Raw genomic sequence first — 16207 nt, forward strand, 5'->3', positions numbered from 1 at the left:
TACTGGTTTGCCTCGGGGACTCTCCTTTCTCTCCCACCGTGCACGTTATTGAGCTTGTTTAATTATGGGCATAGTTGTGCCTTGCTGCTGTACAGTTTCTCTGAAGAGGGAGCTGGATAACCCCGAGGAGACTGACTCAAGCTACCTCCCATGGCTTGGTGGCACAGCTGGAGGAGGACTTCTGTGTGGGCCTGCTGATAACAAAGGGACTCCCAGATCCTTTTAATCTGTGGGCTTTCGACTTCCTGTGAAGTGTAAAAACTTACTTAATGCTCTGGAAACTGGAAGGTGCTCCTATTCAGGAGGTAACGAGCAGATAAACTCTTCTTTCTGCTCTTGGTTTTATTATCTTTAGGCCTGGTTGCTCTCAGCTTAGTCACTTGTGAGTCAAGCAAAGTCTTTTTGATCTTCAGTCCTCAAACAGTCTGATGATACTGTGTATAAAGGTCACTAGAAATCCTGGACATCATGTGAAGTACGCTTAATTATCTTAGTCACTGTTGCTTAACTGTTTTGGAGGTTTCAGGCTTTTCTGTGGAAGATGAAAGACCTGAAACGTTGTTTAAAATAGTGTTAGACAACTATTGCTGTAGTTTGGAATAAATGTTCATGGAGAGGGAGGTGTAAGTGAATCAGGGAAAGAACATCAGTCGTGACTCTGTTATGTTGCTGGACATGTTAAAAGGCAGAAACCAGTCTTCCGCTTGCTTTTGCTATTTGATTTTTGTTAATCATTAATATTCTGGATCTTGTCGCTGGTGTTTAGAGTTAGTCATGCGTGTGTCCTCACCAGTTGTTTCACCATAGCGATGGCATTACGTGGATGTTGAACCCAGCTGTGTATAAAGGATGAGCCCTTTGGTTTTTGTTGCTGTGGTGTTAATACCAAGAATTTTATTACTGAGAAGATAACATTGTTTCTGTACCAATTTCTTCTATACCACAGTGATGCTTCCAGATCTTAATATGATATGATCCTTTGATAGATGGCTGTGTACAGTGCTGTTATTTGCATCTATTTTGAAAAGGAGTCTTAGGGGAACACCTCTTGCCCTTTTCTTGAGTTTTTTAAAATCCTACTCTTACTTTGCAAAAGGATGAAATACAGATGTAAAGCGCATACATTTTAAAACCAAACACGTACCCCAACTATCCCTTGTTCTGCCTGGTTCTGTTGACTATGAAATTGATTCAGGAAAACCTTTATCTGCAGTGTACCTGGATTACAGTTACAGTACCCAAACTCAAGCAAAACCACGGACGCTTTCACATTGCTGACTTGAAAGCTTCTGATGTTATTATTTTGAGATGTTCAATATCAGACATCTGGTCTGTAAAATACTAACTGCTACGGATCAGAGTATTTAATAAAGAGAGCGGAAGCTGCAGGGAGGTTAAGCCACTTGTTAAAGGTCATGCAGTGAGTTCAGCCTGGGATTTGGGAGACCCGTAGAGTCAAATCAACTGGTACATTGTGGTACAGCTGGAGTACAAGTCTGTCATATCCAATGTAAGTATTAAATGATCTTGCTTAAAGTAATTACATTGCCTGCACCCCTACTTCTGTAGGGTTAACTGTGAATGGGGAGAGAATCTTGATGGTAGTTCATTCTGTTCCAGGCTTGAGAGCAGTCCCCAAAAAGAGGTAGTTGTTCATAAATACTTCACATGTCCGTAAAGTTAGTGTTCCAGTTTCACTGTTTAAGACGTATCTTGAATATAAGAAGCAGCATGTGGGTTGTTTGTTTTTTTTTTTTTTTTTTTTCTTTTGTTGTTGTCAAATAAGTTAGGAGATTTTCTTTGTCTTTTAATACTTTGTGGGGCATAAGTGCTTAAGGAGCAATTTAGGTCTAGGCTTAGATTACTAGTTTTCTCTATTGCAATAGTGTGTTAAATCCCATTGTTTCTTTAAATTGAAAGCTGAGGAAGAGTCTCTGGAATTGTATATCTTTCTTACCTTCAATTTCCTTCTGTCCTTTAAAAGAGGAAAATCCATATTTTCTTAAGTGTTCTTCAGCGGGTTCTTTTTTAATGCTGTCACTGTTATGCCGTTTGAGCTCTATGCCGCACCAAACCACCTGTGTGCTATGGTGCTCCAGCGGAGCGGCAGCCTGCGGGTCTGTGAATATGTCGCAGCCTTGCAGCGTGCAAATAAGGAGCTGGAAGCCTACACGTAAGCACTGGTGTAGAGTATCCTTCTTGCATTCTCAAGGTGTGGAGGTTTGGCCTTCTGCAAGGTGACTGTCCCCTTCTTAGGCTTCAGTAGCCGCAAGCCTCTTCAGCAAGACACACAGGGATCTCAGCTCCCCTCTGTTCTTTAGTTTTGCTGGACAAAGTTGAAGTTATGCAAATTGGCTGGGCTAGCAAATCACACAGAAATGCACAGGAAGGCTCTCACTCCCTGTAGCTGGGGCTCTTGTTCAGCTGTTTCTGTCGTATCTGTGCAGTTATAACTCAGTGGTAATTTCCTTGTTGCTTGAGAGCGGTGTCTTGTCTGGTGTGCTTTTTTTCTTCTCTTTTTTTAAAGTGTGTCCAAATACCTTTTTTTCACTCTGCTCTCCATCCTATGTAAATATATGCTGCCCTGAATGCAGAACCTCACCCAGATCAGTATCTGGGCCATGCAGAGCAATGATTGATGGCATTTCTAGAATTTATTTGAGGTTCTCTGGTCTTAACTGTAGTAAGATTGTGTGTGTGTCTCAACACAATGAAGTGTTCAGGAAAAGCTGACATAGCAGGGAATGTGACTGATTTCTGGCTGCAAAAGAGGGAGGGAGGTGTTTTCTGAGTCGTGAAAGGCTGGGTGTGTAGGGGCCAGGCAAAATACGCCAGACGTCCTTGGAGAATGCTGTGAAGCTGTCCTGTGAAATACCAAAAATTACAAAGGGACTCTGCCACGGGTCATGTGCGAGCCGTGTTTCTCAAGAGCATTGCCTTCTTATCGTGCTGCCCCATAGCTACTTTATCAGTGATAGCCAAGCTATGCCTTCCAGCCTTTTGAGAACAAGTTTTACTACAAATAGGTGTTTGTGTGGGGAAGCTATGGAAATGGAACTGCATGCTTCTTGTCTCTGCGTCATTATTCCTATGCTATTGTATGTAGGTCTTGCCCACAAGGCCTTTCTGCAGTGTGGTTTCCCAGTGTTGCACAAAAACATTGTTATTTAGAGTGCTTCTCTTGCAAATAGCAGTTAGTAGGGTTGGGTTGGAGAAGTTTTCTACCTCCAGGGAAGCAGAATGAGTGGCCACATAGTAACAGGCTGAGGGGGACAATTTCTGGAGTTCTTGGGGCAAAAAAAGTTGAGGAGTCCAACATAGTATAAGTGTTAATTTGGTTAAACTCTACTCTGTTTAATTTATTTAAAATAGCTGTGATGTCACCTCAGTGACCACCATTTCACATGAGACCATCTGCGAAGATCACTGTCATGACTTTGCTGGTGACAACGTGCAGAGCCACCCAGCACGCCTGCTGCCTCGCTCTGACGAGCTGCTCTCCCTTCCTTCACTTCTCAGCTGGTGTGTTTGCGTGGAGCCTGGTATTGCCTAGAAAGAGCTCTGGGGAGTGAGCGGCGCTTAAATAAAACCTGTCAGACAGTGATCAACTGTACAATCTGCCACCCTCCTGGCAGCTTCTGTTGCAGTAGCTGAATGTTTTCTGGTGAAAGTTAAAGCACATAGAGCTCCACATTACAGGAGCAAAGGTTAGATCAAGCGGGGTGCGCGGTGGGCTCACGGTCTGACTGATGGGGCAAGATTTCTCCTTCCTAGTTTTGCTGTACATCAGAACGTACATATCCCGTTATAATGTGGTTGACTAAGACCATCTGACCATCCATCATTTCCAGTGTTGGAATAGACCCACCGGTCCCTTTTAACTCACAAAACAACAAAAACGATCCATCTGTTTTGGTGCAAAAGCTCAATGTATCTTCTGTGCCAGTTGAATGCGTGCTGCTGTGGCATAATATTCTCCAGTATCTGCACAGTTACTAATGACTTCCTGTGTGTTTGCAGCCCAGAAGCGGTAGGACAAACCCCCTTCTTTATGGCTTTGAACAACAACTTCAGCTGTTGTCAAATAGATACGATCACCAAGCATAGGCATTTTGTGCCAGTTGTCTTTGGCATTGCTGATGGCCGTGTTGGTTGCCTGCATTGCCGTGCACGGGCTGCTCGCTCTCAGTGTACTGGCAGTCATCTGGATCTGACAAGCAAAGGTCGTTCTTCAAGGTACACTTCTGTTGCAACAGGAGTGTGTTCCCACCCAGAACCGATGGTGAATCGGAAAGAGCTACCCTTCTGCAAAGGTTATGGTGTGACATTACACCTAATTAATTTAATAGTAGGATGCTGCTCAAATGTATGGTCTTGTTCCTTTGGTTTCCATCCCCACCCAAAGCCACGTGTCTTTTGTAGCTTCCCCTTGAATTTAGTAAGCGCGTTGGGTGATGGTTGGGAGGAAATGCTACCTACACTGAAGGCAAAAAGCAACAAAAAGGGTTATATGGTGCAAGTGATTCGCCATGTGGCTACATAATCAGACATAACGGGGGGATTTGAGAAGAGCATGGCTTGCCTTCGTCAGCTCACTATTTAGGTCAGCTAAGCTGTAACAGTCAGATGATATCTTATGCTTTCCTTAACCTCCATATTGTCTTGAGAGATGGTAATAGAGGGGAACTTCTCCACCGTCTTTGGGTATTCTCGCTCACTGCAAGGATTAAGTTGGACTAACACAAACATATTTATCCTAGTGAGATTGAGATGCTCATATAGCAGGAAGCCTCTGCTTCCTGGAGGCGAGTATATAGGAAGCCAAATCTGACCTTCAAAGCAGTAAAGCATGCAGACTGTGGTGCTCTGTGGTCTGAAATTCCTGTTTTGGGTTTGTTTCTTTTTCGCTTGTCCTGAGGATAGATGGCTGAATGGCATGTTCTGGGGTTGCAGCATAAAGGAGATGTCAACCTGTGGTGTGTTAAAATGCCCCTGAATTTCACATTGTTGTAATGCGCTTTAGGATATCAGACTGGTCAGCGTGTGTCACAGAACAGCCCAAACAGTGTATCCTATGATTTTCCCCGCACTGGAATTACCCGTGTAGTTAAACATGTGTCATTATTTTAGATGCCAGAAATGGTGTGTCCTCTGACCTACCTGTGCATGTCATGAGCATTTTGGTTTGTCGTAGGTCTGTTTCATGGTGGTAGGACACAGGTTTTGGCAGCTATTTTCCCGGAGGAGTGACTAATGTGATATAAGGAATTGTATTTTCAGGAGTGTTTGGCATTTTGCTCTATGAAATTGCTAGGATGGAGTAAAGCAGTGTTCTATGCTTTTTTTCTGACTTGCTACATGATTTGTGTTGCTATTAAATCACAAAGCTTTTCCTCTCTTTTTTTTCTTCTTTTTTTTTTTTTTTTTCTCTTGTAAGCTGTTTGAGATAGACATTGACTCACAAAAAAAGAAGTCCTTTCTACTTCAATGCTCTGCCTCCCCCATGGGCACTCCCAGCAGCGCAGCCCCCTGTTGCCAGTAAATAGAAAACAATACATTTGTTTGTCAGGCACTTGTTGCATGATAAATATGGATTTGACTTGTATGTTCTGGTGGGCTGAGGTTGAGTGCTTCCTAGTGTGAGTGTTGATTGTCTTTTTATTGGTGAGATTATTATAAGTTGGCTGGAAAAGAAGAAAATGAGTATTTTTAAACCGAGGAAAGAGTTGGTGTCTTAGCCAGTGGGCGGTGTGGTGTGGGTGGTATAGGTGCCAGTTTACTGTGATAGCCCATTTTGTTTAGGTGTAGGTTGTGTTAAATACACCCGTTTTGTTTAGGTGTAGGTTGTGTTAAATATGCTTTCATCCCTGATGAGAGTGTAACTTTGCTTTTCGCCATGAAGGGTCTCGGCTTGTACAAAATCTTTCTTGATTACCAGGAAAAATACTAGGCTTTCTTTTCATTGTAAGAATATACATGCATCTTAAAGCACTATTTTGAGAGGTGTAATTCTAAAGTGTCCCAACAGGCAGCACTTAGTATGGCTTTTTATTTGCCTCTGGCCATCTAGGAGGCTAAGAGACCAGTAACACTTATTCCCAATGGGAGGAATGCAAAGCTCTAGAGCAGCAAGTGCAGCTTAGTTTCTTTTTTATTTTCCTTTATTTAGTTGTTGGGTTTTTTTTTTGTTTTTTTTTTTTTTTTTTAAGTACAAAGACCGCCTCTGGGTTTGACGCAAGTACAGAAAATTGAGATGATTCAGGCTTAAGCTTGAGTTCATAACCCTGCTCATTATGCTTGGTTATTGCCTTGGCTTTAGGCTCCTGTTAGGTGCAATGTGTGTTGCGATACCGAAGAATGGGAGGAAGAGCAACTGTAAACCCCTGTGGTTATGTTGTGTGAGTTAGACTGTTACCCTTTTCCAGAGCATAGTACCTATTGTAAGGATTATGTGGTTATCTTTTTTTTTTTTTTATCTGCCTGAAAATAATATTAATTGCATTCTTCTTGTGTATCAAGTGTTATAACTCAGTGCTGACCACGGAAGATGAGGCAGAGTCTGCCTGCGGGGGCAAGCCTCCAAAGACCCCCTTCTCCTTCGTGGACTCCAGGAGGAGGAGCATGCTCCAAGTAGGACACCAACAGTACAAGTCCAAACACCGTGTGTAAGCTTGCTTTTCTGCCAGTCAACTTGCAGCAGGTTTTGGTGAAATGTCCAACCTTGTAAAAGCCATGGCTATAAGGACCCACAAGGAAGTATCTGGGAAGAAAGGGGAAGAGTACTTTGGGGGGAGGAGAATGTGTGGAGGAGAGGAGCTTCATAAACTGCAATGGGAAGAGGTCTGTGAAGGCACTGCCATGTGGTACAATATGAAGAATGTGTTCAGGGTTTGTTTACCCTGAATTCCTGCAGTTGTTTAACTAAATTGGTGCAAATCCAGGTGTGGATTCAGGTCTGAGCAGAATGAGCTGTACATGATGTGTTGGCAAATGTGAGTGCTCAGTAAAAGGCTGTGGTTTCCTACTGAAACCAATTTAGTTTACATATCTTAAAAACCAAACAAACTGGCCTGTATCTTTTAGAACGTATTCTTCTGCTTAATGCTGATGTTGCAATAGATACCCACAGTGCAAAAGTATAAGTGGCTTTAAAAACCACACTTGATTTGAGACATTCTTGCCTTCGGTGGTAGCTCAAGCAGGGAGCGTGGAGTGTGTTGCTCCTGTGCTTCACATTCATCCAAAATAGTGAGCTTCATTTGCATAGACCTTTCTAGTGTCTGACTTATGGGGAGGACTTTTGCTCACTTCTTGTATATGAGAATGACTGAAAAAAATTGTCAAGTCGGAAAATGTAACTGGGTACAAAGTAAGTCTTTGTTTGGAAGGATCTCTTCTTAATGACCTTGTGTGTAATACCCTACTAAAAGAGGGGGGATGTAGGTTAGGAGTCCTGTATTTATCAGTCCTGAGCTGTGCCTGGCAGACTTTGCAAAACCAAAGTGGCTAAACTAAGAGGATGATGATGATTTTCTATAGGGTTTGGGAGGAAGATTTTAATTGCATCTTCCTCATTTGTAAGTCTGAACTGAAACACTGAGTTCTGTCTTTGAGATTGCACTCCATGAAGTAGGAGGGTTACAAACCAACAGCCATTAATTTGAGATGGTAATGATGCTTGGCCAGAACTCGGACTGTTTTACTTGCAGCTCTTCCGATTCCCCTAATGATGATTCAGATGCATGCCTGCTAGTGAGATGTGATGTGGCGGTTGTGCTATAGCGTTTGCCCAGTTTAACTAGTGTATATCAAAAGCAGATGGCTTTCATTCTGTTCTCTCTACATTAAGGATAAAAGGGAGAAAAAAAAGGAAGGGGAGGGAAAAGCTTCCTCTTCGCTGTTTCCAGCTCCGTGTCCCCATTCCCCCCAAAGTGCATGTAGATATACGCTGTATTTTAAGTCCTGGAAAAAATTGACATTTTTACCAAAGGCAAAATACAAATACATAATAAACTTATCTTTAAAATGATCTATAGAAGCAGAAACTAACATGCCTTTGAGAGTAAAGGCTCAGTCTTGTTTTCTCCTGTGATACAATTGAAAGGGAAAAGGGCTGTGCTTTATATAGACTGGGAATAATCTGAACAATCCCACAGTGCTTCCTACTGTACTCCACCTACCTTGCATCATAACTTCCTTTCTCATATTTATGGCCAAAAGCCAGTACAATGTAAACGGAGTAGTATGTGCAGCGGGTGAGACGGCAAGAACCGAACTCCTTGCATTTGGGTGTGGCTATAGGCAAATATTAAACTTCACTCTGCATTTCTGTTGAACCTTTATTGAACAGCTGAATATGAAAAGGATCGGCGATAGCAATCATCCCGTGTGTCTGTCTTCTAGTAAGTCTATTGTAATCTTTGCTTACCCTAATCTTTTGCTTACCTTAATCTTCAGGTACAATAAGCGAGCATGTTGCCTGCTGAAGGACTGATTTAGGGTTCTGCGGAACTTGATGTGAAAGAACTGCTGAATTACTTTATTACTGAGATTTACTTTGCGTTAAATGGAGAGCTGTAACTATGCACCAGCTCAGAACGCTGCTTATCAGGACAGGAAAATGTGCCGTTGTGCAGGCTGTCTTCTGTTGTTTAGAAAGTTGCATCAAGTCAGCAAAAATATCTATTTTAGCAGCTGATTTCTTCATGGCTATTTGGGAAGGTGCAGAATCAGTGTTCCCACTAGGTAAGATGCAAGACTTTCATTTAAAACTCTTTGTTTGGCAGGATTTTATATTTATCAGGAAAGACCCATTTGTGGTTAAAACTGTGGCTATCGGGTCTGTTGGTGGAAGCAGTTATTTCTCATTTCTGTCATCTGTGCTTGAAATGTGATAGTTAATCTATTAATTCTAAAATTTTATGTTGCTAGTTTTTCAGCTAACTAAAATTAACTTCTAAAAATATATTTTAGTTCAGGATGTAAATTACATTGTTGCAATTATTTTCTATCCCACGCAGTGTTTAAAAAAAGCTATTTCAGATACTTGTGAAATAAATTTTCTGTATTGACGTATATTGCTGCTGTGTAACCACACTGTGTAGAAAAGTCACTGAAGGACGTGCTATGAGCTCCTTTTTGGAGGCTGTATTTACAGCGGATCAGGTGTACGTGCTCTCCACGATGTAGGAAGATATATTGTCCTTGTTGAAACATTTGCACTGTAATGTAATAGGTATAACTGAGATAACAATAGAGAGAATATTATTGCAAAGCGTTGCACTGTCAACCTTAAGAGTGACTTTTAGTGCCTCCTTAAAAATGGGAGCTAAGAAAATTTGTTACGGGAGCTAAGACCATTACTTAGGTGTGTTACGGAAATATAAAAATCCCCAACACTAGTATTGTGTGGTTCAAGGGTATTAGGTTTCAGTCTAAAATGTAGAGAATATGGAATGTGCTACAGAATTATATTATTAGCTCTTATGCAAGGTAATGAAATGAATCATGATTTCCAGAGGCAGTGTGCTTGTTCGGCTACCAAATAATGTTCTTGTCTCTGTCATTGCCGCCTTGTATGCCTCAGTTTCCCTGTCTGTAAAGTAGGAAACTGCTTGCTTGTGTCACAACTTCCTGGTCATAAAATGCTTTGAAGATGAAAAATACTATGTGAATAGATGCCATAGTTTGTATTGTGTATTTCACGCTGTGCAGGAAGACTGCATGAAGTTAGGAATTCAGCAAGTAGTGAAAACCAGGGTTAAGATAGGGATTTTTTTTCTTTTTTCTTTTCTTTTTTTTTTTTTTTTTTTTCTTCAAATTGTCTACTTGATTATAATATTTTATAAGGGACTGAGTTTTGCCCTGGAATATTGTTGTCTGTTGTTGAAACCTTATGATCTGAATTAGATCTTTCACTAGAAACTGTTGGGGGAAAAAAGTATGTTAATCCTTTAAACTCGGGTAGTTTCAGGAATTAAGGAACTCCTTGTATTTTAATTTGCATCATGCACAACAGTAGAGCTTTCGCCTGAATACTTGCACTCTGAATAGTTAAATATTATTAGTATATTAATTAGAAAATGTGCAATTTAACAGCTTTTTAATACCGAAGATGTGTGATACTGGTTTTATAATAAGTAAGGAGTGAGAGAAGCCTGACCCTTACAGAAACACCATCAAAGCTGAAAAGTAAATTGAATTTATATTTCCCCCCCTTTTAATCAATAATTGAGGTCTTCTGATCTAAGGAGAAAATTGATATGAGGTCTTTGATATGAAATGATGTCTTGTTGGATGGATAGAAGGCATGTGTTTGTTCAGGTTTGTATCCCAAACAGGTTTGGAAGCTGGGTGGGTTTTTTTTTGTTTTATTTTGTTTAATGCAACAAACCAGGAGCCAAAATGTAGTGCAGTCATAGCCTAGCACTTTCAGTTGAAAATTTATTTGCAGATGTTGAGACCTGTTATGTTGTATTTAATATCAGTGCGATTGTATGAAATGATACTGTTGATGAGCTTAGCAACAAATGGGTCAGATTTGCAGGCAAATGTAAGGCTATTTGGGACTGACGTACAAAAGAGAGATGGATTATAAAGTGGGGTGTGACTTGCTTTAATTGATGCCCTCTTCTGTCCTCCTGTGTGGTTGCTTTTCTTGCTCCATTCTCTTCCTGGGCGTGTTACAATCCAGGCTTAGTGGCTGTATTTGGAAGTGATGCGTAAGTAATACGGGTTTGAACAAAATTATCTATTTCGTGCTGAGAGGACTCAAAGCAGTAATTCATACCAATTTGGATTTTCTTAGATTTGCCTTAAGTGGAAGGCTTTTTTGAGACATAAAGTCATTTATGTTTAGTAGTCTGCTTTGCCATTCAGTTGTTTGTAAGTTGTAGTCATTCCTTGCAAAAACTATTTCTCACTTTAGCTCATGTGTCCTTGGTTGTCCCTTTGATGCCCTTGGTGCATCCGATCGAACTGCCTCATTTGGTGGTTCCACAACTGCAAACTTTTATTTTCTAAGCTGTAGCAGAGTCAGCTGAAATCTGTGATGTGATTTTTAAAAGGAGCTGCTTCAGTAGGTACACAACACATCCCTGGTTTCTTGCAAGTATGACACAGTACTGGAATGCTTTTACATTTTAAAACTTTTCAATACCTGTAAACAGTGAGTACATCTTGGGGGTGAGGTGGGGAATGATGGGGGAATCTGTAGTTTAGGACTTATTTAGAGACCTGACTCCTGTTTAAAAGAGCTCGGCTGGTGTGCTGGGCATTCCCAAAATTTGATCTTTAAAAGTCTAAGAGGAAAAAACCCTGATCCAACCTGGAGTTGTCAGATATTCCAGTATTTGCCTGGATGGTGTCTTTAAAAGTAGTACACGGTCTGACCGAGATCTGTCTTCCTCTCTTTTTTTTTTTATCAAATCTTTCATTTATGCCTAGCTCAAAACTGAACTTTTGCATGGTGGTTTTTTTTTTCCTTCTATCTTAATTCCCGGATGCCTATATATAACTCTTAACATTTTTGGTTTCAGGGAGGAGCAAAAAAGACTGCTTTATGCTGTAGCTTGATGCAATCTACAGGATTCAAACTTCTGAATGAGGTGTCATGAGAGTATTCTTGTTTCCTTTGTTTTTTGCTGCTGCACAGCAATCAAACAGCAATATAAACTAGCTGGTAGGGTGGTTAATAAATGTTGCATTTGAACCATTCCCAGGGGAAGGATGATTTCTTGAGATCCCAATGCAAGGTGAAGCCACAGCAGCCACCAGTGGTTACGAGCAGTGTCAAGAAGCCATAGTGGGCTTTTGGTTCATACCAGCTTCTTTACCTTTTCCAGCCCTCTCTGGGGAGAGAGACATCTCTGTGACGGATAGTCTCTGCTCAGTGCTTGCCCTAGGCTCAGACGTGGCCAGGCGGACCAGGCTACCCCAGGAGACCTCGCAGATATGCAGGCTGTAGAGCAGGCAGGACTAGCTCCTTGGGGTGGGAGAGGAGGGACGCAACTGCTTAAAGGACTTCTGAATCATGTCACTGTTGTCTCTGGAGCTAAAGGGAAGTGAGATAGCTGTGAAGGTCATGTCAATTTAGTAGCCTTTTAGCTGCTTTAGACTCTTAAGCCTTTGAGGTGTGTTTTTAGGGAATTTGCAGAGTTTGGTTGCTTTTTTTTTTCCTCTCCCAGGTCCTAGAATACATGGGAGAGAGATAATGCAAACAGTACCAAGTCTCAGAAATGGCCCTTACACCAGATTTGTGTGCTCTTGGCTTAATGTATTAGTAATTATCCTGAGTATTGTGGATAGAAATGGCAGCTCGTGATCCTTCCTGCGTAGTTGTCTGTATTGGTAAATCCTGAGGATTAACAACTGGATATAAACAGGCACACTGAAGACTGAACAGCCCTGCTAGGGTCAAATTGGGTCTGCTTTACGTAGAATACCATGGTTTTTATAATTTTCTTTTAATTCCATCTACGAGCTCATCTTTTAAAACTACCAAATGTTACTGCAGATACACAGCCTGTGCAATTTAGTGTTGTTCTGAATACAAGGTTATACAGCATTAAATGTGTTGATGTGTTTTACATATCTATATAACACTGCTGTAAAACTGTTTGGGAGCCTCCTTTTTATTTTATACTGTTCTGCCCCAATTTTTGCGGTTAAGTGGTATTCTTACCTGGTTGCACATGGCATCCCTCACTGTCAGCCTCCTTTAGAAACACTACATCTAGAAGACAGCGTGTTCAGTGACAAAAGATTAAAGCCGAGTATCGAGAGTTCCTCCTTGGAAAGCTTTGTCTCTTAATTTAGGTCAGTACTTCGACGCACTGTGCTGTAAACAGCACAATGCTTGGCGTCCGTCTTCGCTATATAATAAGTGTATGTGGCAAGCTGATCTACCTGACTGCCTGCCATGCAGCTCTGGCCCACGCAAAGCATACCAGAGAGGGAGCAGCCTTAAAACAAATTCCCTGCCGCCCGTGGGCGAGCAGCTGCGACCCCGGCTGGCAGGCGGGATGCTCCCCTCCAAGAGCAGAACTGCGGAGTGAGCAGCAGCCTTGATCCCAGCTAAAATCCTGAAGTGCCGGGTGTCCCGCTCCATCTGCCTGCCTGCCCTCCACGGGATTCACCAGCTTCCGTCAGTCGGTAACCGGAGTTTTGTTGCTGCCTTTGCATTTTCCACATTCTCCCTCCTAATTCCTCTCCTTACAAGCTCCAAGTGTTTCTGGTTTTCTTTTTTGCCATAATACGACAAGGAAATGGTTGAGGGATCTGAACATTTTCCTAAGGATTATTGGCAGCTTTGAGCTCTGTTTCAGCAGGCTTTTTCCACTCTGTGAATATTTGTAGAAGGTCTTTAGGAATTTATCAGAAACTATTGTCTTGAGGAGCTGGGCAAAACCAGAGATCAGAAACTCTGCTTGCTCTTGATGCTGAATCTGGTGCAGGCCCAGGGCCCAAAATACTATTTGCGAGTGTTTGTACTGCCGCGAGTGGGATGAATGCTTCTAGTCGGTGTAACAAGACATGCTGAGTGTGGAGTGTTTTCACAGAAGTTTTTAAAAGAATAAAGGCAGCTTCTCTCATAGGGGTGGAAGGGATCTTGGCACTCAAAAGAGCCGTGGAGAGGCCTTGCAGACCTCGGGGATGCCTGTGTGCACAGTTATGTTCCAGGAGAATCCCCAAGCGGGGGGTTCCTAAAACTGTGAAGAAGACGGGGCTAAGTTTCACTCTGCAGTGGCATCAAAAATACTCATTCCAGAGTATTCACACAAAATCACAGAAATAATGCTTATGGTAATGTTTTTTGGTTTTGTTTTTAAATTTAGAAGGATATTTACACCTCTTTCTTGCCTTGTTTGATTTTGTCTCTTTTTTTTTTTTTCTTGAACTTTGAACTGCTGTTTGTAAAGATGTATACCTCTTTTACCCTCTAAAAATGAGAATAGGCAGATTTGTGCCTCTTCCTGCAAAAACAGCTTTTCCAGCTCTATGAAAAAGACTGAACTGTGTAGCCTATTGATAAGGTTTCTATTGCTTGAAATACTTGGCGGAATAATTGGTTTCTGGAGATGTTTGACTAATTTTTTTTTTTTTTTTTTGTGTATGTTGCTGGAAGTCATGCAACTAGTAGCCAATTGATAATGAATTTGAGAATAGGTCTCAGAAGAGAATTGACATTAATTTTTAGCTAGCAGCTAAACTTTGATAGCAGTTTAATATTAATAGCACACGGTGAGGTAGTGTTTAGAGGCAGTAACCATCAATATCAAATAAGGCAACTAATTTTTAAAATGCTCATTTTCTAGTTGTGTCAGGAAAGACATGAGCCAGAATAACATCTAGCTGTGTGGTGTGTTTATACAGAATAATAACAAAGATCAAGGATCCTTCTATAGCTGTGAAGAGGAAGCCAAGTAAAATATCCTTGCTTTCCTGTGAATGGCATTTATGGAGGGGACGACCTCGTATTCAAACTGAGACTAAGGGCATAGCAAGTCGACTTGTGTTTCTAAGAAACCTGCCTATGGAATATGTTATGGAAATGCAAATTATGTTTCTACTTCACTGCCTATGTAGTAACCTCTGGTCATTTTTTTTTTTTTTTTAACAGATGTAATTACCATTGTTTTTCACTCTAAAGAATATTTCTGAACTCTAGAGAACTCTTCCTCCTGCTGCGTCAAATGGGTGCAGTGTATATGTATAGTAAGGTGGGAGGAGTTCTGACACATCACCTTAAGACAGAAGGAAGGAGCAGTAGGTCCAGATTTGAAACCAAACAATCCTCTGGCAATGTAATTTAATTGAGCAGAGAATCACTTCCGTATTGTCTCACTTGCTTGTACCTTGAAAAGAAATTCTGGTTTGCTTCAAAATTCTGTATGCAGAGTGCTTGATTACAAATGATACAATTGCGTTGAAAATAATGCATTTAGAGAGGGTTGTGGCTCTGATGTGCAGTCCGGCTTTGTGTTATAAAGTAACCGTGTGCTGCTGCCTTTGTCTTTTCCAGATGTTTCTGACAGTGTACCTCAGTAACAACGAGCAGCACTTCACTGAGGTGCCAGTCACCCCCGAAACAACCTGCAGAGATGTGGTGGAGCTGTGCAAGGAGCCCGGTGAGAGTGAGTGCCACCTGGCTGAAGTGTGGTGTGGCTCAGGTAGGTTAGCCTTGCACTTCGTGGATTACTGGGCATTCACTGCTTCCAAGAAGGTAGCATACAGAGACCTGACAGATGAGGTCCTGCCCAAGAGGGTTTCTTCCTCAGTTATGTTAATCTCTTCATCACACCTGCTGTATGGTAATGCATCTACAGTAAGGCTCGCGCATGCAAAAATGAGTTAAAAGCGAAAGAAGGGGACTCAAGTATGCAATGTTTTTGTGTGTATGCAGCCCTTGTCTGACTCAAATGAGTCTCTGAAGGGTGTGGAGGAGTTGTCTCTTCCTTCTCCCCACAGTGGGATCCCAGTGGCCTGTGCAGGGGTTTTGAAGTAGTATCAGTAGTTCTGTGACACAGACAGAATAATTTCTTCAACCCCATAGCTGTTTTCACTTGCAGTGGCAAAGGAAAACTTCCTTTTTCTGATAACGCCTTCATTGTTCTTGATCGTGTTAATTGAGTTTGGAAGGGAAGGAGTGTTACCAGAAGTAGTAGGAGTTACCTGATGTGAAGTGCTCTAAAGAAGGTGTGTGATGGGTGGGAGGAAGGATGTAGAAACTACTTTAGACTGCCCCCCAGCCTTTTCAGCCTGTGGAAGAAAGTTTTATTTATGTGGTCTCTTTTTTCCTCCTTCTACATTCTTGCTGATTTTTTCTTGGAAGTTCCAATCTCCGTAACTTGCAGTGCTCCATTGGAACTGGAGAACGTGTCAACAAACAAATCAAAAGCTAACGTGTGGCTAACTTTTCATGGCTTAAATGGGAAAGGACTCTTGACTATCTCCTGTCTCCATGGCACTCATTAGATACTGGTAGCCATCCAGCAGTGTAAAATAGATGAATCACGGACAGGATTTTAAGTCATGAAAAATAATGATATTTGATCCAACTTTTTTGAGATGCTTCAACAAAATTGTAAGAGTCAGATGATAAGGGCTTAATGTTCCCGTCACCCTCTGCTGTTGGCTCAGACTCACACCTGTTCAAAGAAGTCTTTGGTGAGCTGGATATTTGTTTAATAGTGTGAGATACCTGGGT

General features: G+C 41.5%; 1 protein-coding gene across 1 annotated transcript in view; it reads left to right on the forward strand.

Moving 5' to 3' along the window:
• The first annotated feature begins 15106 nt into the window (after nt 1–15106).
• TP53BP2 (tumor protein p53 binding protein 2) overlaps nt 15107–16207 on the forward strand; it is a 31003-nt gene continuing 29902 nt past the window's right edge. The window contains exon 1 of the mRNA XM_082481287.1: nt 15107–15170. The gene's annotated coding sequence lies outside the window, so the exon portion shown is untranslated. The remainder of the gene's footprint in view (nt 15171–16207) is intronic.

The sequence above is a fragment of the Vanellus vanellus genome (assembly GCF_965231255.1).
Source record: "Vanellus vanellus genome assembly, chromosome: 3".
Classification (NCBI taxonomy): Eukaryota; Metazoa; Chordata; class Aves; order Charadriiformes; family Charadriidae; genus Vanellus; species Vanellus vanellus.